This window comes from Pectinophora gossypiella, chromosome 9, assembly GCF_024362695.1.
Source record: "Pectinophora gossypiella chromosome 9, ilPecGoss1.1, whole genome shotgun sequence".
Taxonomy (NCBI): Eukaryota; Metazoa; Arthropoda; class Insecta; order Lepidoptera; family Gelechiidae; genus Pectinophora; species Pectinophora gossypiella.
In genome coordinates this window covers 3,947,901-3,971,803 of record NC_065412.1, presented here as the reverse complement: position 1 = coordinate 3,971,803, position 23,903 = coordinate 3,947,901, and the positions used below count along the sequence as shown (strand labels likewise).

General features: G+C 34.9%; 1 protein-coding gene and 1 long non-coding RNA gene across 3 annotated transcripts in view; one reads left to right on the top strand and one right to left on the bottom strand.

Moving 5' to 3' along the window:
* The window catches only part of LOC126369372 (centaurin-gamma-1A), a 255,711-nt gene that overhangs the window by 145,601 nt on the left and 86,207 nt on the right, over positions 1-23,903 (top strand). The gene's annotated exons all lie outside the window — the stretch shown is intronic.
* On the bottom strand, positions 5,268-7,303 carry LOC126369462 (uncharacterized). The gene is made up of 2 exons (XR_007566710.1): positions 6,103-7,303; positions 5,268-5,464 (listed from the first exon to the last, which is right to left on the bottom strand). It is a non-coding gene; the product is annotated as an uncharacterized LOC126369462 (long non-coding RNA).

Below are 23,903 nucleotides of genomic sequence, written 5' to 3'. Positions count from 1 at the left end.
TCTGCTAATGTTGTAGATGTTGTGGACGTTTCTTCAAATAATGAATCTGCTGTTACTAATGATAATTCACAAAATTTAAACTAGATTTGGTTGATGTAGAACGCCCTGCTGCATCAACTAGGAAAGGGGCACATTTAGCTCCTGTAGCGTTAAATATCATGCTGGGATTCGGATGGGAACCTGGACAAACATTAGGCATTCACGATACAGGGTTACGTAAACCTATAATTTTAAGTGGACAAACCAATACAGCAGGTTTTGGTTCGGGTATTAGTACAGTAAATTTAGATAAACTGAAATTACAGGTTGTAGATGCATTGAAGGATCAATCGGAAATTGATAGAAGTACAGTAACTAACACTGAAACGGTATCTTCTTTATTCGACGAGGAAGACAAGATTACAACGGATAGGCTAGAGATTATTAAATCACAAATCGAAATTGAGATATTTAATCAGAAAGTAGTATGCCTTGTTGACACCGGAAGTGATATTACTTGTATTTCAGAAGCATTTTGGGAATCTTTGCATAGTCAAATCGGTAGTAAATTAACGATGTTGCCTATTAAACCTATACAAATTCGCGGCGCGGTAGGCCAAAAGAGTACGAAGATACAACAAATGGTTTTGTTACCTGTTAGATTCGGAAGTATTGAAATTGAAGTTAGTTTTCTAATAGTTCCACACTTGATACATTCAGTAATACTCGGGTTTGATTGGCTAACTTTAAATCAGACTAGTATCCAATTGAAAAAGCCGTTCATAGGATTGGTCATTAGTATAAACGGACGTGAAACACTAATACCATTTATTGAGTATATATTTCAGGGCCAGGGCATTTGTGAAATAAGTAAGGTTAACAGTGATCAGACCTTTCAAAAATATCTGCAGGAAATCAAGACAGGTGTTCCGTTAGCGGAAATTGAACTAAGTAAACTTAAACAAGTTTTAAGCAATCATGATGAAGTTTTCACTAAGAAGTTAGGTAGAGCGAACTGTTATGAACATGTAATAAAAATGTCTGATCACACCCCTGTTATCAAGCGTTCGTATCCAATTCCTTATTCATACAGGTCGCGAATGGAGGAAAAATTAGCGGAGATGGTAGATATGGGAATAATATCTAGGGGATCTACTCCGTACAGTAGTCCATTGACGTTTACCGTAAAGCCAGATGGTTCGCTAAGAGTACTACTGGATGCTAGGGAAATAAATAAGCATATGATATCTGAATCAGAAGCACCTCCAATGCAGATAGATGTTCTTAATTCCTTTCATGGTGTAAATTATATAAGCATAATAGATTTAAATAACGCGTATTTCCAAATTCCGATTTCTGAAGAAAGTAAAAAGTATACAGGCTTCACTTTTAATGGAAAATCTTATATGTACAACGTTCTTCCACAAGGACTTAAGACCTCAGTAGGAAGTTTCAGTAGGGCCATGGATATGATTCTAGGACCGGAAGTTAGACAGTTCTGTGTTAATTATTTAGATGATCTTGCTATTCTAACGATAGGTACCTTAGATGATCATTTGGAACATATAAACATCATTTTGAATAAATTAAAATCAGCAGGTCTAACTTGTAATATTGAAAAGTGTAAGTTCGTTTGTAAAGAAGTTAAAATGTTAGGTCACATTATTTCAACAAAAGGGATTAAAACAGATCCAGAAAAGGTTGAATCCATAAAGAATTTTCCTGTTCCTAAAAAAATAAAGCATTTAAGAGCATTTTTAGGGCTTTGTAACTATTATAGACGCTTCATTCCAGATTATAATAGTATTATTCAACCTTTGTGCCAGTTGTTGAGGAAAGATCGAGCGTGGACTTGGACGCAAGAAGCCCAGATCGCTTTCAACAAGTTAAAGGATAGTTTTCTTAAAACCATAATGTTGCATCATCCAGATATGTCTAAACCGTTTTATTTGCAGACTGATAGTTCAGGAGTAGGGTTAGCTGGAGTTCTATTCCAGCTAGATGATGATGGAGACATGAGGATACTTGGGTATTGTAGTAGAGCTTTAAAAGGGGCTGAATTAAGATGGACTGTCACTGAACAGGAGTTTTGGGCAATCATATATTGTTTAAGGAAATTCGAAACGTACTTGAGAGGAGCTAAGTTAATTATTAGGACGGATCATAAGGCTCTTACTTTTGTGAGAACTTGGAAATTGTACAATAGCAGGATTATTCGTTGGATACTCTATCTTGAGCAGTTTGATTACATTATCGAGCACGTAAAAGGGAAGGATAATGTCGCTGTTGACGTATTGTCTAGGTTTCCATCCGATACAGTATTGATACAGGAAGATAAGGTATTTTGTCCTGAGATTCATTATATGGAGACCAGCAAAAATAAGGAACTAATGGTTAATTTGAAAAATATTTCTCTATTTCAATCAAAAGATAGCGAAGTAAAATCAATTGTAAATATTGTAAATAGTTCTAATACTCAACATTGTAAGGGTAAACTGGCAAAGATTGCACAGCGTTGTTGTATTAAAAATAATGTAGTATATTTTAATGTTGATTGTAATAAGCAGGTAGTTTATTTACCGACAGAATTAAGGCGTAGTGTCGTCACACAGGTCCATGAGGAAATGGGACATTCGGGGGCGTATAAAACTTTAAAGTATTTGAAGGATCGGTTCTATTGGTTTAGAATGAGTAGAGAAGTTAAGGCTAATTTGAGAAGTTGTCATCTTTGCCAGGTATCCAAGAGCGACAACATTAAATATGTTGGTGAATGTAAATCGATAGTAACAAAACAAATAGGAGATTTGGTAATGGCAGACTTGTATGGTCCGTTACCCAAGGGAAGGTTTGGCGTAGCATACATTTTAGTGATACAGGACTCTTTCAGTAAATTCGTTAAACTTTACGATTTGAAATACGCTTCTTCACGTGCTGTTGTTTCCAAATTAAAACAATTTGCTAGAATCATTAAGCCTAAAGTTGTAATGACTGATAATGGCAGTCAATTTAGTTGTGATGGTTGGAAAAACGCGTTAAGAGATATTGGTGTCAAACCAATTTATACAACTGTTCGTAATCCTAGGCCAAACACTACTGAACGAGTAAATAAAGAGTTAGGGCGATTATTCAGGACTTATTGTCATAGTAATCATAAAGGTTGGGCTACTATCTTGAACAAAATAGAGACTTTGTATAATAATACTTATCATGAGAGTACCGGTTTTACTCCAAACGAAATTTTGTATGGTACTTGTAACAGTATGTCTTTTGATAATTGTTTACCGCATCTAGTTAAAACAAAGGATATCGATGTAGTTAGGGAACAAGTTATAGAGAATTTGAAAAATAATAGTGTTAAACGTCAAGTCAGATTCAACAAGTCACATCGTTTAATTGAATTTCAGATAGGTGATTATGTAAAAATTAGGAAAGTAAATAAGTCTGTTGCTGAAAAGAAGTTGACCAAGAAATTCGAACTTTTGTATGAGGGACCATACATAGTTGCCGCTGTGCCATTTCCAAATGTATATACCTTAATAAATCCTATTACTGGAGAGATCAGAGGTAATTTTAATACTATACATTTGAATAAATACTATAAATAGGATAAGAATAGGTTGTACATATTTTTATATTACTTACTTTCCATTTAATTATTTGTGTTTTTTTTTCTAAAGTATTTTTCAGCGTATTATTAAATGATAAAAATGTAACTTCATTGGTTTTAACATTTTGATAGTTTTATTATTGTGTAGAAATTTTGATTTCAGATTACACTTAGATTACTTTCATTTGAACTTTATAATTACTTACATTTTTTTTTCTTTATATAATTCTGGTTACGCCAGAAATATATTTTTTTTGAGTTTTATTTCTTTAAACAAATTTTAGGAGGTTTTATTAAACAGAAATTAGAAGGTAATTTTCTTACCTTGATATAAAGGATTTAATAAGGTATGAAACAAATTCAGGTGATTTTATCACGATACTTGGTTTATATAAATTAAAGAGTTACAACTAAAATTTTTTGTACTTGTTACAGTAATCAAACCGTATATTGATGGCTTTGCTATTTGATAGTATTGGTTGCTGTAAATTATGTTTAATAAAAGTTTTGGGGATCCGTTGGGTCAGGGGAGTGACTCAGTTGCATCTATCAGAGCATTTTAGAGTCACTAAATTACCTCTGATGAACTACCTACTTAACTAAATTTTCTTTCTTCAGTGATTTTAACAAGATGATCATTGAGATCTTGAACTTATTCGCTGAGATAGATGTAGCTGGAGGGGAGTTGGGCGGTCATTCCTGGGGGGAAATTAGATAAATTATCATTGTATATAAGATTTAATAAAGGTTGAATAAGATCTTCTTTCGGTAGTCTTATTATAGTAATATAAAGGTTTGCTTTATTTATTTAAGGCTAGTTTATTGTGGTGTTTCTTTTATTTTTTATAAATTATCACTACGATAAACTACGTAATAATTTAGGGGGCGATTGTAACAGAACGCACCACAATAATCGTCGCGGATGGAGTCATTTAGTTTATTTTCAATAAACTTTAATGTACATCAATGATGTCTTCAAATATTTGACTAAAAGTTAGTACTTAATAGTAACTAAAATGTTTGGCTATGGGGTGAAATATTTTTTCGACATTTATTTATTATTTTCGTCTTTTTGAATTTATATTTTTATCATTATAATATTCTTTTATTTTTAGACTTTAGACAGGGAAAAACCATAATTGGAACTTTGAGAAACATGTAGGCTTTGTTTCACCTTTAGGCTTAATAATTTCATAGAGCTACAAACAAATGGAATTCAGTGGTCTCTGCTTGCCCTGGTGGGAGGTGGGCGTGAGTTTATGTATGTATGTATCTACAAACCAATATGGAAGTGATAATGATATTCTAGTGATTATACCATTATGTATGTCTGTGCCCAGCAGTGGGACGTATATAGGCTGTTTATGTTTATGTATACCATTATGAAACTACTTATTTCTTAATTTGAATCTAATGTTTTCTATAAGCCAACTATTTTTATTAACTTATAAATTCAACGCCATCTGTTAGGAAATAGATTTGGATAAGTGCATCTACTCGTACATAGATGGAGTGGGAAAAGGACTGACATTTGTGAAAAGCAGGACTTCATTTCTAGGCAGCTTGATAGCTAGAAGTCATTGTAGTACCATAGCTTGCCAATAGATGGAGCTGTACGATATCAATAAAAATAATCAACCAGGGTATTATTAATGAAACATACTATTTTTCTCCAAAACTGCTTTATTTACTATTGATGTTCATAATTAACAATGTACCTTTGATGTGAGAAATAGTAGTGTGCTCGTAGGCTTAAATCTTTCATCTTACTAAATCTGTCCGTCATTCACATTTGTTTTCCCATAATTTTCTTTAATATTCTGCAACAGATTCCAGGTTTGGAGTAGATATCTGTCCCTCCTGGATCTTTGGACGATTCTGAAAGTAATTCAAACTGAAATTAGGGGTAAATTCTATGTGTGAGCATAACCACTGTCTAGTACCTACTAAGACAATGACTTGCATTTGCTTATTGTTTCTACAGGTATTATTTGTGATTCACAGGACTCTAATAAACTAATAAAAACATGTAAGTACAATAGGAGTAGGATTCATTCTTATTCTCAAAACAATATGAAGGGAGATCAAATCTCATCATGAAAGCCAGTTTTAACCGAAACCGTTTTGCTAATAACTTTATATTTTATTTATCAGTCCAGAAACTATTGGTTGATTTCATGTCTGGTAGGTATGTAATTTACTAATTATTATATTACTCATCAATAAAACAAGGTTGTTAGTGACTGAGCATGTGTAGGAATCTAAGGAATATTTGAAAAATTTCATCTGTTAATATCTCAATAAATCCTAAACAGATTCAAATAATTCTTGTAGTCTTGATAAGAACTATCTCCCCACACATGGAGTTAAGTAATAAAATTTTGCTTGATTGCTGTTTGATAGTTGAAATTATCATAAGAAAAATTGGAACAAATGGTTGAAACAGTGACTTTTTGCACTACGAATTTCTCTATAAAATACTTAACGAATACAAAAGGTATTTATTAATTTCTTACCTGGCGAGTGAATATTTTATAGGATACATTATAAACATCGTCAAGAAGTCTTCAATCTTACTAATTATTGTAGCTAAAACCCGTACGTTGCATCTTATTTTGTCTTCCTTCCATTATGTTTCCCACTATTCTGTAGTCGTATTAAACACGATCTGAAAGGTTTCATAATTATATTTAACACAAAAAGTACACTAATTGTCCAAACAATACAAACCACACTACTTGATTCAAGTGTTTTGTTTAACTGTGAGAATGAATGAAGGATATGTTCAGTTTACGTCACAGGAATACATAGATTATAAAAAGGTATACGAAATTTTAGAGTTTGTTAATTAGGATTCGAGATAGGGATGTTATTTTGAAAGAATATGTACGAATTTATGGAATAAAATTATTTAAAATACAAAAATAGACATTAGGATAGTTTGAATTTTCGCGGGAGTAGCAAGCACCAAAAGGGTGTCGATGTAAAAATATATGAATGAAGAGTTTTGAGCTGGTATATTTTACAAAATTGAAAATAATAGCTATATTACGTAGTATTTCTTGTTGAAATTGATTTATAAAGCATACGAAGTTCGTACCTATCGTTTAAAATATTATTCTAATTTTTTAGAACTGTAATTCGCGAAAATTGAAAAAATCATGGAAAAAAAAGTAAAACTAAAATAATGCCAAGTGTGAATCGCATTATTTTGAGGGGTTCCGTGCCTACAATTGAAAGAACATTTAGTGAACAAAAACATGAACGTGAATTGATCGTGAATTTTATATTGCTAGTATGTTGTCGTTGTTAATGACAAGCCAAAACATGCATTGGAGGATCGGGTTTGTAGAGTGGGGGATCTTTTTAAATGTTTGATTTATTGTGTTTCTTTGAATTTGTAGTTGTGATGGCAATGGAGATGCATTGTTTTTGAAAGTTTCAGCTACCTGATTGTCACGGTTTAAGAGATATAGAGGAATTTAGGTATTATTCATGGTTTTTGTCTCCAAAAACGGAACCGTTTTTGGATTGTTGACAAGGTGTTGTATTGTACGCGTTTTAGACCCTAAAATAGAACAATCCAGAAGTCACGCCACTTTTCGCGTACACAGAGAAACAGCCAATAAGGTTGAGGAGCTTGGTTTGTGTAGATTATGTAAATTACAGATGTGTGCGAGAAACGTCAGGCAAATGGTCGAGCGAGTGTTTGGCTTTTTAGAAATTCTACAAAATTGGATATATTTTTTATCTAAAATTCTGCAGTTCTGATTTGATAAATTAAATAGAATTTGATTAAATAAATAACATCATTAGTATTATAGTCTACTTAAGAATAAAAATAAAATTAAATGAATATTTTTATGTCAATAGGAAGTATGAGATTTTCAATAAATACCTCGATTGTCAATGTCGGGTAAATGTCATTTGTATGTTTTTGATGCGCTAGTGGTAGCAATATCGCGATTGCCTGAGAGATGGGACGGAGCATAACGGGTATAAAAGGGGTTTTGCACGATTTTTTGGAAAACTTCGTTCGTGACATTAGCAGCAGGAGGTGCTGCCGGTTTTAGAAAATTCAAGTCGGACTAGAGTTTCTGTAAGTTGGTAGGGATTCGTTCTGCTGGATTACCAGCTGTCGCGACTTTTGAGAGCTCCGTAGCTCTGGATTACAGTGCGCGATTGTTATTTTGTCAAAATATGTAAATTTGCTCTTTAATCAGCTATTCGAACCTTCCGTGGTGTAGCTGATCGTCTACCGCGCTAGAATAGGGATTAGAATTAGTTTCCGTGCGTAGATTACGTGAAATATTTAGGGTTTTGTCCGACAAAAGTCCGCGGAGTGCGCTGTAGGGACCTTGTTAGGTTTTAAAATAGGAAGTGTGGTGTACTAATTACCTTTTTCTTTCAGGCATCGTTGGAAACAGGTCTGAGATCATCAGATCTCAGACGACAGGTACAATTTTACGCTAAAGATAGGGCCCGATAGGAGTAGGATGTGTCAAAAGTGTGTAGGGAAGCTTGCGAACATAGGGACCATGTGCTGCTTGTGATTGTTTACCTTTGTTTGTGTTTTGTTATTATTTATGTTATTATATATGTAGTTTATGTATGTTTATCTATTTAACTTTTTGACAGACACTTTACTGACGCGTAGGGAATGACTGCTTGCGATATTCTGACTGGACTTTATTTTTCTTATTGGTTATGTTTGGACTGTGTGTCAATGTTTACAATGAAAATTGTACATATTGCCGCATAGACTGGACAAGAATGTTCTGCTTGTAGTTCTGTGTGTTGGGATCCACATTTCGAGGTAATATAATTATTGCTTGGAGATGGGGAGATTAGTATGCAGAATGAGGTATCCTTGTTTTAGAGGTAACCTCATGGATTTAGATTTTTACTTTATATTGCGAACCTAGACTGTTGGTCCAGGTTGGATTGTAATCTTGCTGTGTTTTATTGTAGTTAGAATTCCCCTGAGGATTCTATTCGAAAACCAATCTGAAGTTACACAGGGTGAACCTTTATGGTTTACGGCCTGCTACCTCACTGTGTCAATGTAGAATAATTGTAGGAACAGTTGTTGTTACCACTGTAACATGGTTCTGGATTGTTCTATAGTGGTGCTTTGGGAGATACAGCTATCTACAGGAGTGGGGCGGTGAGATATTATTATCCATGACCTTCTTTCTGATATTGGGACAGGATGACCATCCGCCAATATGAGATGAAGCTAGATAATCAGTATCGAGCCAGCGCTGCGACTTGGATAGTCAGGTTGGATTGCCTCCTCCTGATGAGCGGTTGTGCGTGGCGATGCTTTCGAGTATGAAGACTCTAGCCGATGCCATATAATCAGTATTGTATGGTATGGGTCAACTTTGTCCTCTTGTGTTATAATGTAAATTTATTATGACCCACTCTGGACCTATCAGCTCATTGTGGCTTATCAAGCCATGTAAATAATACAATTAATTACTAATTTGAATTGAATTATAAAAGTCTGGATACCATGAGATGAAGGTAATGGTATTGATAATGGCTTTTGAATAAATTTATATATTTTGAATCTGTGTTGTTATTTCACCTATGTGACTTAACATGACTTCTATATACTTACTGTATTGTCTGGGCCTGCCTGGCTTGATTACACTGATATACAAACCAATTCAACACAATTTATTTGTGTTATTTTACTATTCATCTACCTAATAATACCTTAATGTCACTGTTGCTAGTTTGTGACATACCTAACTTTACAACCTATACCTTGTCCAGGGGTTTACCTGGCCTGATTTCACTATGCAACTTGTTTGCTTACTAACATGCAATTTTATTGCAATAATGCATTTATGCATAACAATTACATCCAGTTTGACTGCATATATTCTTGTGATTCATGGTTGGTGTCATATTCATGACCATCCATCTCACACTCATACTTATTCCTATGGCTGGTGTTATTGCAATGCCGCTGAAGCCATAGTAGGGACGTTAGGGACATTTTTGCTTAGTATACTCGGGGTCAATCCAGTTCGGTAGTCTCTGCTTCTGTTGATCCTCTTGCACTGTGGTGTATTGGGGGGAGGACAGTGATGAGTAGCTGCGTATTGCCTTCGGTTGCTAAGTCGCTCATTCGTTTTGTTAGGGACCTTTTGCTTAGTATATTTGGGGTCAATCCAGTTCGGTAGTCACTGCTTCTGTTGATCCTCTTGCACTGTGGTGTATTGGGGGGAGGACAGTGATGAGTAGCTGTACATTGGCTTCCGGTTGCTAAGTCGCTCACATACTTACCTTTTTGCGCCATGGCTATGGTGCTAACTATGCATCACAATGAGTTGTGTTGTTAGATTGGATGTAAATCTGTCTGACTTAAATAATTTTATTACATATGTGAAATTGGTGTTGGGAAACTCTTCCCTTTACCTACCAACTATTTACCTAATGCTCCTGATATGTCACATTTATGTGCTTATCATTCCATAAAAAACCTATATGTTTCTTTCGGAGAGGGGCCTAAATCAGGGTAGGGCCTCATTCGCCGGTGAGCGTGGTCGGGGCTCGAAACGGCACCCTATACTATTACATTGTTGTTATGGGATTCAAATCCTTTTCCTGTGTTCCTAGATCTTTTACAATAATAAAATCTAATCCCTAACCATATTTTAAATAACTAACTTATTTCTTACCTTCTTGTAAGTCTCACTTGTTTAATTATAAGCTTTAATCAGTGTCATTAAGTTTAGGTTTGCTTGGCGTTGACTTGACTGTTTTTAAATTATAAATACTTATAATATCTCACATCCCATTGCCCTATTACTTAGATAATTTCTTGTCTTTCTCACTTACCATAGTGACATAATTATAACCTATTTGTATTGTTATTAAGTATATATGTAGTACATTAATTTAGTATTATTCTTTATTTACATGCCCTCAATAACATGCATTCATATCTGACTCAGCTACCTTCATATAAAAGAATTTGAGTTACTACAAAACACAACATAAGGTCCTACCTTTATACTAGACGATCACAACAATAATAATGGCCAATTTAATCACTTAGTTTGACTATAACCCAGGGTCGAATCCTGGTCAGTTTAGTCGTGGATTGAGTGTGTGGGGTTAATAAGTATTATATGTAAGGGGGGGTCGTTACAATATTAAGTATATTCATGTCAAAAGTTATCAAAAATCAATAAAATCTTTAATTTTGTAAATGTTTTTTGCCAAAATCCATTTATTCTGGAATTCATTCGTCGACAGTTATGAATGTCAAATGTGAATGTGTAGAATTTTACTGTTCATTAAGATTAATTCATGGAACTCTACGGAACCCGTAGCAGACGATTCAGACTTGACCACAGGTATTTTTATGGAACTTTTATTAAGTTGCTCGTAATAAAAGAATCGTATTCCCAACTCTTGTTAGCAAGAGATTTATCTCTCTGTGCAAACTGGGCTGGATATGTTCCAAGTATGAATTTTAATCTTGTCATGTTATGATTGGTGGTCGATGAATGTGGTCTCAGTCGATTGAATCTTTATCGACCGCGAAGAAATTATGAATTAGTTTTAAAAATAGAAAGTAAAACACACCGAATAGGTTTCGTTTTGGAACTGGAGGCTTGGCAGGCCTTATTTCATGCATCGCATCACTGCGACCAATTCACCAAAAACAATATAAGTAGATAGCGTTGTACAGATTTAACGCGATAATAACCTATTTTCTCATTACTCGGGTACATAATTATTCAAAAATATAATGTAATGGCAGAAGCATATTATAATATAAAAAAACTAATTGTTGCTTGATATTAAGATCACATTAGGTATCTATAGTTTTATGATGCTACGTATATTTCTTCTTTTTATGTTGATTATAATAATAATGAGTGGAGTCCGTTTCTCTAACCTGAACATTTGACAAGCATGGATCATATTTTAAATAGATACAAAATAACAACATTCTCGTTAAAACTTGTGAAATGCGTAACCACGTAAAGTTGGCCTTCCGAAGTACAAGTACTACCGAAGTATTTTTATTACCTATAGATAAACATAACAAAATAATTGTCAAATATCTCACCTAGGGAAACTTGAAGGTTATTGTAATAGTAATATATGGTAAATTGCTTTGCGGTTTATTACCTTACCTTATCTTAAACAGTATTATGGTTTATTTTATGCTTAAAACTTGACGTACCTACAGATTATATGAACAGTCAGGTCAGTCAGGACCACTATTACCGTGTCAGGACCGCCTATGTAGTGTCACATATCTTAATAAAATATATGCAGAAAAATTGTGCGAATTATGTGCTGAAATGTACTAAAACTATGAACATTACTTAAAAGCTTTGAGTGCTAAATGGAATGTCTCATACACCGGCTATCCTGACGTCAGAACCGCCCCGGTGTATTTCAATATCTAGTTATCAAGAAGTGTTTTTTTTTATCGACCTGGCTGTAATTCGAACATGATTTGTCGTTCTTATTGAAGGCGTTCGAACTCTGCAAAAAAAAATACAAATTAAGTAGGTATCTGCTGGAAGACAAGATAGAAAACACAGGTTCCACCTTCCTCTACAAATCTCATACTAATCTAATACTAATAAACTTACGTTATGATTCAGTAAGTAGATATATATACCTACTTACTGAAGCCTACTTTTTATGATACCTATATCATAATAAAAAGTAGACTTTTTGACCAAAAATACTTTGTAAAAACACCTATTCAGGCCTACAGACTATTTCTATTCTAACCTTGAGCCCATGGCTATCGAGTTATTGTAACAAAAATCCAGTTTTTTTTTTTCATTACCGGGACAATAGCGTAGCTTACGGTGTAAAAAACCCTTACGCGTCAAATGGTACATTATTTATTTTGCCCATAGCAAAATGATAGACAATGAAAAACGGGAACACTTTTTTACAGATTTAATCCTTTTTGTACTTGTATTTATCTTGTGTAAATAAATGTATTTTTAGATATAGCATAGTAAAAAACAAAATGATTACACAATTATGATTATGAATTTTGGGGTACCCGCACTCTCAACTAAATTCGTATTTACAGTTTTGTTCTGACTACGATAAAGCAAAAATCAAAAGGAAAGATAGTTTTAACAGTCTATGGTGCTGTTTCCAGCAGTCAGCGTGTAATTTTATTTAAAGTTAACCATACCTGACATTTTTTTTTTCCGACGAATAGGATAAGAACGAAAGAAGAAAAGGAAGGAGACGGTAATCGACAGGCTAATTACTAATTTACGCAACATACAACAATTTTAGGCAGAACTCTTCATTTTTTTATTCGACTACAAATAGAATTAAGTTCGTATATTTTTTCTTTAAATTACCAAACTATAGAAATTGGTATATCTAACTATAGCTAATATAATATATACGTAGGTTCTCAATTTAAACATTATAGAAAATAGTTTTTGTTTTACTATTGGAATGATTCCGTTTATTTAAGCATTCCCTTAATATTTTATCAAAGCATGCATTGTTGGTTTTGATTTTTTAATGGATTATCTTGGATAAATAAATGTCTCTTTTATTGTTATTTGGAATTGCAAGGAAATATTCTGATTACTAAAATTGTAACGTTTCGCCCACACTAGCTCACACATGTAAGTATATGAGAATTATTCGACTTAATTAGATCTGAATTTTTACTTCGCATTTTTATAAGGCATTTATTTTGAGACGACCTTAGTTCTATTATTTCAAAAAGTTTCACATGTATTTAGGGCAAGAGTTTTGAAACTTAACTTTTTCTATTTTGGCCCAAAATGTTTCCACAAGAATATCGTATTGTAACAAAACAATCTACAATTTACGATATCGGTCAATATTTTTCTTCACTTCACATATTTGAATACGGCCCCATATTTATCTTTGTGATTTAGTATGTTAGTTCATTCTGCCGATTTATCTGACATCGAACTTTACAAAGAAGAAATAAAAATAGAGAATTCAAAACCTTGGAATTTCGTAATCTAAATAGAGGGGCGTTGTAGAATAGATAGAGTGTGGAGAAATATGAGACAAGGGTACAGATAGATACATTATACTAGATTGATAAACTTTGTCTATAAACTGTTTTGAAATTGTAAACTACGTTGACGGGAATGTGATATTGAAGTTTTTATTTACTTAAGTACCACGAGAAAGTTTATATTTTGCAGTTTTGTAAAGCAGTGGCTGTAAAAGCTACTTTGATAGGCATAAAGTGGTTTTTATTTCAAATACTATTTGCAGAAACAAAGGAGTCTAAAGCGGCCAGTGTATTTATTACTCGTATTATACGATTCTTCTATCGTGTGCGCGTGTGGGTTATGACTTTATGAGGCGGATTAACAACCTCTTCAACCATCAGGGTTATTATAGGATACGAATAGCAATATCATTTTTTAATTAAAGATCAAATTTATACTGGTATAATAAATACATAATAAAACGTGGCATGTGACAATTTGATCTTTAATTAAAAAATGATATTGCTATTCGTATATGCAAAATCTATTTTCATTTGCGATATTTTTGCAAGTACTTAGTACTTACCTTTTTATTACCGTCCAATTTGTTGCTGTTCTGTTTCAAGTAAGTACTTTCCTTGTTAATGTTAATTTGTAATGCGCATTTTAAAGCGAAAACGTGTTCTCCTGCTTACCCGTGACTTATTAAAACTCACAGGTCCGTGTGAACAATATTCACCACACCGCGTTTATCAAGTTACAATTTTTTTCTTCCTGTCATTCTATATTCAGTCATTCATTCATCATTAAAAGTGCATTTTCGCCTTCAATGTTTTGAGTGACATGCCGTGACTTGCTTCATGCTCTGCAAATTCTGACATTGTTACATCTTGACAGCCAAGAAGGGGTTCACTTCCACCATTTTATGCGACCCTAAGGTCAACAATAGCGACTTTCGTAACAATATTCCTAAGGCCAAACCGTTTATCTACGATTGTTCATTCAAAAATTCTTTTGTTACCTTATCACGCTCTCGATCGATTGGTCCGGTTAAGTTTCGTAATGGTATTATCGATAATCATATTAATTTAAGCTACTTTTTGCCTTATGATATTAAAATGAACTATATTGCCTTATTCTTACGTTATTTGCTTACCAACTTGAACTAACCTTTGCAAAAGTTTTATAAGAACTGCCGTAGGCTGATCTTCTTTGATATATAATATAGAACACATTTTGTATCCAAATTTTATTTTAGCAGCTACTTAACATTTCAAATTTAATGTTCAAAATGTTGCCTATTTTCCCATGAACTTGTTTTTTCAAAATCCTATTCTTTTAAACGTTATTTATTTTTCAAAACCGGTATTGCAACACGGAAGCGTATCCCACGACGCTTATTCCAGTTTTCTTGTGAAATTTTGCCTTTAATATCTTCCGCTCTTATAATTTCTTGTTAGCATCTGTCAGGTCCAGTTTCTGTATTTATTTGAGGCCCTTTGTAGTCGAGGTCCGTTGCATCTCCATTCGGATGCGTTTCCTTGTCAAAATCGTTGTTAACGTCAGTCAAATATGTTTTTAAGTTTAAAGAGGGCTTATTTTGTTTCCTTCGGATCAAACTCATGATCCCCTTGCTTTTGCAATATACCTAATAATTTTAATTCTAGTATTTTATAGGTTAAAACATCTAAATACATATATCACTTTCGGGATAATAATCTTTTGCATCAGCTGATGGAGTACGTTAACTGTTTAGTGGTTATAAGGTTGAAACTGATGTGAATCTGGATAGATCCAGATTTAGACGTCTGAAAAAATTTTAAACCTATATTAACGAAATAATTAATATAGGTAATATCAAGGTATCTTTTTGACATATTTCAAGTAAGTCGAAATCCACAGCCTGGCATAGTTATTCATATCTACTTTCTTCTTTACAATAGCATCGGTTCTATCCTAATTCATTCAATTAGTTAAACGACCCGTAACCAAATCTTAGATGCGCGAAATTATGCTTCGCTTATAGTTAGATGTGCGTTTCCTATGATTTATAAAGTTCAAATAATTCAAATGTGGCGTTACGGGTCATAAATTTGTTTAACGCCTTTCATAGTGCTGACTTGAACAGTAGTGTCTTTCTAGGACGACGTTTCATTGTGTAAGTGCGCAACGCATGCCGGTAACTATTGTCACTTTAGCACATTTTGATTTACAGACTCTTTTGTTTTGTAATGTGAAAGCTTTCGGAGCACAGGACGTGATAAGTAGTTATTGTTTCTAAAGAGTCACAACAAAGATTTGACATTTTCGTCACTAGAAGTATCAAAATGAGACCTACCTTAATGTCTGAAATATTATCTATGTTCTAAATGGTAGGTACACGTTTTAGTTTATACTTATACCTTCAAAAATGTTAGTGAATATTATAACAAATTCAGTATTAATTTAAGAATAAACATCGATTCTACATATATAATAATATATACATATATATTTTTATGTTATCAGTAATCTTTAAATCATGTTGGCGATCTAGTTTTACAAAGTAATGCAGTTCCTTGAGTTCCTTCCCTCATAATTCGATCCGCCCTTCAAATTGGGTGTCACCCTTGCGAAATTCGGCCAATGGCATCGTCTTAAAATTGCATCTTTATCTTTCGACCCCTGGCTCGCCTTTTGTCACAACTACATAAAAAACAAAGTTTAATCGAGGGTCCTTTTGCCTGTTTCCTGCAATGTTAACATTCTCAACCGAATTCTTTATAAGGTTCCCAACGAAAATCGGTTTTAATATTTTTAGAAATTGCTGCATTTCTCATCCACCTTGTTTTTCATTGTTTGCGGTTACAAAGCGGGCGAGAGAACGTTTTTGTATCAGTTGCTCAAATTTTGTGTATCAATATCTTTGATATCTAAATCACATGACGTATTTTTTGCACCGAAGTATTATTAACTCTTCCTCCAACTGCGCTTAATTTATAGTTTATCCTTATAGCTAAGCGGTTTTAAAATTCTCAGCATTGTCTTTACCCTTTTTGTCATTTCCTATTGTTCTGTACAAGTTTTTATATCTTTTACACGACATGGCTAAGAAGTGTTGCTCGCTACTCGTATCTCTTTCACCTTCGAGTGCAAATTACAAAAGGTCCTGTCTGACTCAATTAGCTAAGTTTGCGACTTGAATTTTTAATGAACACTGTTATTATGTTTACTTTAGTCTTTATTCCCCGGGCTCTTTATGTATGTTTCATTTATTCTTATTTATACGCTCTATAAGTTTGCTTATCTGCCGCTTTCTTTACTATCTATAGCTTTTGTGTCGTCCCCTATTTTGAATACGTTTTGTTACACCTTAAGATGTGTAAGGATTAGTTTTTAAATACATTTTAATTGGGCCCCTGCTGGTGCTTCCTAGTTTTTGACAATGTCAAGTTTAAGTTCAGCATGACATTGACGATTCATCAGTTTGACGGATGGTGTCAGTTGTGTCGAGGATTAGTGTGGCTTGTGGTATTGTACCAATTCGGGTTTTTGTGCTATTATTGCTTGTTACATTCGTCTTCATTTGCTCACGTTAATGTACGTTGATTTTAATCTCTAACTTCAATCGATCTTCATTTAGTATTGCGGAAGAAAATGATAATTGCAGTCTCAATATTGCCGTCTTAAATATTATGTTTAACGTTTTAAAATTGGTAGTATGATATCTAAGCTGTTTCAAAACAATGCTAAAGTTTCAATAGCTTAGGTGAGGAGAGTCACAACTTCACAAGTAATCAGAACACACTGCTACTTTCACTTAAGTTCAAAGGTGAATTGTAATTTATAAAGAAATTATTAAAATAGGTTAAATTTTCTTCTATTTCTTTGAATTCCATGTGACAATATTTCTACATTTCTACTCGTGTGCAAAAACATTGTGTTCACCCTAAGCTGTATTCATTATTGTCTCTCTGGAGATCATTAATCTAAATTCCGCAACTCACGGCACATAAAATGACGTAAATGGAGTAAAAGTGCTCAATGATTCGTGCGTTCATATTGTGCTGTTTCCAATATGGAGTATCATTAATAACAAACGGTAATTCAATAAGTTTTTTCCTACATACAAGACATTTAAACATTAATTGTGCCAAGATAGTCATTTTGGTAATTTTTCATGTTTGTGTATTTAAGATTTTGTGTGTTTATTGTGAATGCGTTTTTTTTTTTGTAGTACCGGGGATGATGTGAATTTTACGCTTCTTGCTTTATTGCATGTTTTATATTCAGATCTTCCGATTGTTCTGTATTCATGTGTTACGTGTAATTTAGTTCTGTGCAATAAAGTATATTTGATTTGATTTTGATTTTGTTAGAAAAAAAAACTGGTTTCTACTTATTCTTTCTTCAATTGATATTTAAAATATAATCATAATAATCAATCATTTATTGGCAAGAACACAAAGATAAAGATCTTACTAAGTAAAACAAAGGAAAAAGGGTAGGATATTTTCTTTGAATATCCAGATTTCACAGCGACTAGAACAGCGCGCGTGACTAGACTTGCAAAGAATCTATACTTATTCCACGTGTGGATATAATCCGTAGGGCACGTGAATACACGAGTGTGCCACTTACGTGATGATACGTGTCTTATCCTTGACATGCCACCGAGCACTGATTCTATATTGTGCACCTTTTAAGTGAGGTCAGCTAGTTACGATCTAATCATTACATCGGACAAACACACGCGTTCATTTAATCTGATACCATGAATCAAATCAAACAAACTTGTAACTTTTGCACTGGAAAATAATTGTACGCTCTTATTGCACGGCCAGACAACCAGTAAAACAATTCATGCCATCCAAAAAATAAATAACATAAATTATCTTTCAAGCATTGTTATTTTATATCATCATGCGATGGATGACCTCTGACTAACCCATTAAGTGTGAATTTCATCAAAAACATTGTGAAATGAGAGCCAAGTTTAATATTATGATATACCTATGCCTTGGTTGTTGACTTCAACGACAAAAGAAGTGAGATCTAAATGGGTGCAAAGTTCAATGGTCAGTCCTGAAATTTATTTATAACATCATAAAATATAATTTCTTCTTATAACTTAAGATAATATATTGTAGCCTCAGGTCTGACTTGGCTAGTTTAGCTAGTTTAATTGAACTTGGCTTGACACGCTGCCGCGTGTCTAGATATAAAATGTGTTTTTTTTAATCTCTATGAACGGCCTCTGTGGTCCAGTGGTAGGGCTTTCTGCTCACGATCCGGAGGTCCCGGGTTCGAATCCCGGTGGGGACAAATCACTTTGTGATCCCTAGTTTGGTTAGGACATTGCAGGCTGATCACCTGATTGTCCAGAAGTAAGATGATCCGTGCTTCGGAAGGCACGTTAAGCTGTTGGTCCCGATTACTACTTACTGATGTAAGTACGTAGTCGTTACTTGAGTCACGTCAGGGGCCATTGGCGGCTCAATAATAACTCTGACACCAAGGTTGATGAGGTTGGTCATCCACCTCACAACCCACACGATAGAAGAAGATTTTTAATCTCTATGTATTACAAACGTTCTATTTAAAAGAAGTATCTTTGCCAAGTAAAGCAACTTGTGTTAGGTAAGAACATTATCTAGAACAACCGGAGCTAATCCAATAAAGTACGCCTCGTATAATTCTCACATAGGTATCGATCGTGCTCGCCACAAACCCACTAGTCTGAAAGTAACACAGTTGCACATAGCATCCAACCCATCAAACGCATGGGGAGGACGTATCCAGTGCATTCATTACACACTCTGATTGCTTATCGATTTTCTCACACACCCCTCTTTTTGTTTATTAATAACCGAGAGAGGAGCTCTGCTTAATTAAGTTAGAAATAATACAATAGTTTTAGTTATGCTCTAGTCGAAGATGAATTTTATATGGAGTATATTATCCGGTTTGAATCCCAGGCGTCCGAAGGAATATACGATCCCGACGACCCGATTACTCTAGCCATAGAGGCAGCCAATCAGCTCGCGACACCAAACACTTCAGGACCCCGATACCGACCCCGCCGGCGTTGTCGACAATTTCCCTCATTCAGCGCTTATCGCTATCGACCCACTAGGGTCGATTAATTCTTTCAAATATTTTTCCTCTCAGACGACGCCCTGAGCCGAGGTTCACGCCCAACTGGGCACCCTCAGGCCTGTTGTCTTAAACGTTGTACCGGGTGAGAGCCTACAGCGCTCCCCATTTGTCCGGCCAAGTAGTTAATGCCATCTGCGGCAAAACTACAATAAGTCACGTCAAAAAAAAAAGAAAAAGGTTCTAACCCCGGTACTGGACTTGCACCAATGAGTTACTAATTAATCGTTCAGTTTTCACTAACACAGTTTGCTCGACTATTATAGACGGCGATACGACCTATCACGTTGGTCTAACAGAAAACTCGGTGAAGTGAGGGTACATAGTTCATCTTGCGGTAGGTGTACCTCTGACTACTCTATTGGGATATACTCGTCAGCTTGTGTTCTGTGTTCTTCCTCTTCTCTCAAGCGGGTTATGAGGCTAATATAGTTACACTTTGAATCATCATTTTTTACATAACGAACGTCTTATCCCTATATTACTGAAACTTCTCACAGCCAGTACATAACAGGTTTACTATTGAGCCGACAAAGGCCCCTGATATTATTCTCGGCTATATACCAATCGGAGTAGTCAAAGGTACGTCGATCGCAAGATAAACTAAGAGTACCCACATCTTTCCAAACTTTCTGTTAGACCAGTGAACGCGTTCTGTGACTTTTAGTCGCTCCCAATCCGTCATTCACGTCAGACACTTTATACAAACAACCTCGTTTTACACAGACACTACACATTGATATTATCGTACACGCGCATCTGGGAGTGTGATATCTGACACCATACGATATAAGTCTAAACTATGTACGAGGGGGGGTGAGGTAAATCTAGCTCAGCCGCTGGTGGGGAGCAGTGAGTTGCCGTTCTATACGTTGTATTACTCCTTATTCTATGACCTAAAAAAAAAACACAAAACTTCTATGCACAATAATGTAAAACCCACGGGGCGTCGAGTTCCATTTATAAAACAATTTAAGGGTGCATGCACACAGCACGTGCGTAAGGAGGGAACAGTCGGCTCCAGAGGGCCCTAAGGGTCATTCCCTCTTCTATTTGAGGGTGCACTGTAATGACTCCATTACACTCTCGTCGAGTCATGCTCAAATATTGATTTGACGGATTACTTTGTGTTGTGTGCTGTAGAAATGGGAAGATCTTGTTTCTCCGATAGTCACAGAGTGCTTTATGGAAATAAAGGAAATAAACACAAATGTACAGAATTTTATATTGACTTTTGCCCGAACACAGCTTAGTGCAGCAGCGTGTTGGAGTGTGCTCCATACGCCCTCCGGTTGATCCGGTTGGTCCAACAGAAATCTCGGTGAAGTGTAGGTACTTGGATATCTTGGATATCTTGCGATGAATGTACCTCTACCTAGTTGGAGACCACGATGTTAGCGAGCGAAATCAAAGATGACCAACTCAGTATTAACGTATAATAAAGAGTAAAAGATCACAAAATTATAATAATGTAAAAACCTTACTTTATATCCCCGTTGCTATGCGCCATATAATCAACATCATCATCATCATAATCAGCAATACCTAGGCAACGGGAGTTGCCAGTTCTGACGCCAACAGCTCTCTAGTCGTCGAATGAGCTTATGTTTTGTTATAAAAAGGACGATACATTTTTTTTGTCTCCGACCTAACTCATTCTGTGCTAAAAATGTCTCTCCATGTTTACCTAAATCACACAAAAAGGTTATTCTCCCATTAGCAGTATTATTTATTAACTTCTAAATGCTTATTACGTAAGTCCTTCTTAAAAGCCTCGAATGAAGTACCAAAGTAGTCTAGTGCTTACTCCTCTTACAAGTAATTAGTAGGGAAGTTAATATTTCGTGCGGTAATTAGAGTAATTACAACGCGCCAACTTGTAGAACTTACTTGTTAAGACCCAGGCTTTGCAAGTAGTTATTCTGTAGAGCTACGGAATACTAGATAATGTACTAGAAAAGTATATACTTTTCGACTACATACTTTATTATAATATAAATGCTATACTTACTATGCTTGTATATATGCTATACAAGTTACGAAACAAGCGACTGAAAGCGCAATGAAAACTCTTGATTTAAATCACTGTTTTCTTTTCATGCTCAGATAAATCGCTAAATCAATCGCTGGACTAGTGTAACTTAAAATTAGCAAACATACATACACACTCGTCTCGCCCGTAATCTCAAGTGGGGTAGACAGAGCCGAAAGAAATCTAAGACAACTTTCAGCCACTTGTGACACACTTAGGTACTATTTAATAATCTATCTTTTTCCATCGTGTGGGTTGTAAGGTGGATTACCAACCTCATCAACCCTGGTGTCAGAGTTATTATTGAGCCGCCGAATTCTCCTGACTCCATATAACGACTTACTTACATCAGTAAGTAGGAACCGGGAAGCACGAATCACCTTACTTTCGGACAATCAGGTGATCAGCCAGTAATGTTCTAACCAAACTAGGGATCACAAAGCAATTTTTGTGGTATGTCCCCACCATTCGAACCCGGGACCTCCGGATCGTGAGCCTAACGCTCAACTACTGGGCCACGGAGGTTGTTGTAAGGAGTAATTTATGACAGAGACAGACCGAAACGCTAATATATATTTATTATGCCGAAATCCATGAACGAATGTAAGGCAATTTCCAAGGAATACAATTATTTTTACTGTATATACACTCATACATACATAAACTCACGCCTATTTCCCGCGGGGGTAAGGAGAGACTATGGAATTCCATTTCCTGCGATCCTGACACACTTCTCGTGCTTCCTCCACATTCATCAATCGTTTCATACACGGACGTCGGTTCGGAGTAGATCGTACTGAACCTTTTCTAAGGACATCTCCAATTTGGTTAATGTACGTGTGTGTATTATATTATATACCGCGACATGACCTAAGTCCATAGCAAAGTGGACGAAGTCGCGGCCAGAAAACTAGTGAAATTAATAAATCGCCATAGTATGCTAAGTTAGAACCCTGTCGCATTAACATTTTTGACATTACTCGAGACTTTGTTTCAATTTGTTGAATAAGTTAATACGATATAGTTCTTAACAAGGTAGACATCGTAGTAGAAATATGAAAATCCATAAGTGGCCATTTTACGATTTGCAATTCAATTCATAATAGGAACATTATTGTGATTCATCAAAAGTGGCCATTTTAACCCCCCAGTACAGGTGGGTAAGGTGAGATACGCCTTAACAGAACTTAGTTGCATCTAGCAAGGTAATTCAACACGAAACTCGAATAGTTAAAGTTTTTAACCAGTACTAATTAGATGTTATACATAACTCGTAAAAGTGAAATATATAAACACACTTAACTCGGTCTGGTTTTGTGCTTAAAGAAGTTGTTTTGTAGATGAAATTTGTAAATGAATTGTACGTTAATCACATCACATAACCCCACATAGATGTTAAGGCTAACAGTTCATAGCACTTGAGTCGATTGTATTGAAAAATTAAGATACTTACCTCATAACTTATAAGGTATAGATTTGTTTAAGTATCTGAACAAGATGTGACAAGCGGGTCGTGCGGTGAATTCAAACACATGATGACATATATTATAAGAGCGGTCACAGAAGCATCTTCATTTCTGCTTGCAGAAGCGCATGAACCGAAGCTTTGATAATTAATAACAAGTTCTTAAGATTAATTGGTATCACTTTTTGTGCCCGTTAATGATAGACTCCCCTCTTATGGACCTTAAACATAATGGCGAGGAGCAGGTGACATACTATACACCTCTGCTTTATGATAAAGGTGAATCTGATGAGTTGAGAGATGTTGTTGTTGTGTTGAGTGATGTGTTGTGTGATGTTGTGTGTTGTGTTGTTGTTGAGTTGTTATTTGTTGTGTAGATGTGTTATATTCTTAAGAGCTCGAAATTCGGTTGCTTGTCATCCTCTAATACATATCAGACTTCGTCTAATCTACTCAAGTTATCTACTCTTTCCTTCAGCAGTGAGAATTCTACCGTCTTTTCCCCGGCTTTACAGGTTGCAAGGAGCTGCAGTAGTTTTAAGCGGATAAGACGTTGGTTATGAAACAATTGACAATTCAAAGTGTAACTATGTTACCTACTAAATAAAGACTTTTTTTTTTCAAAATTCATGTTGAACTTTATTTTAATCTCTCTCTCTCTATATATATATATATATATATATATAA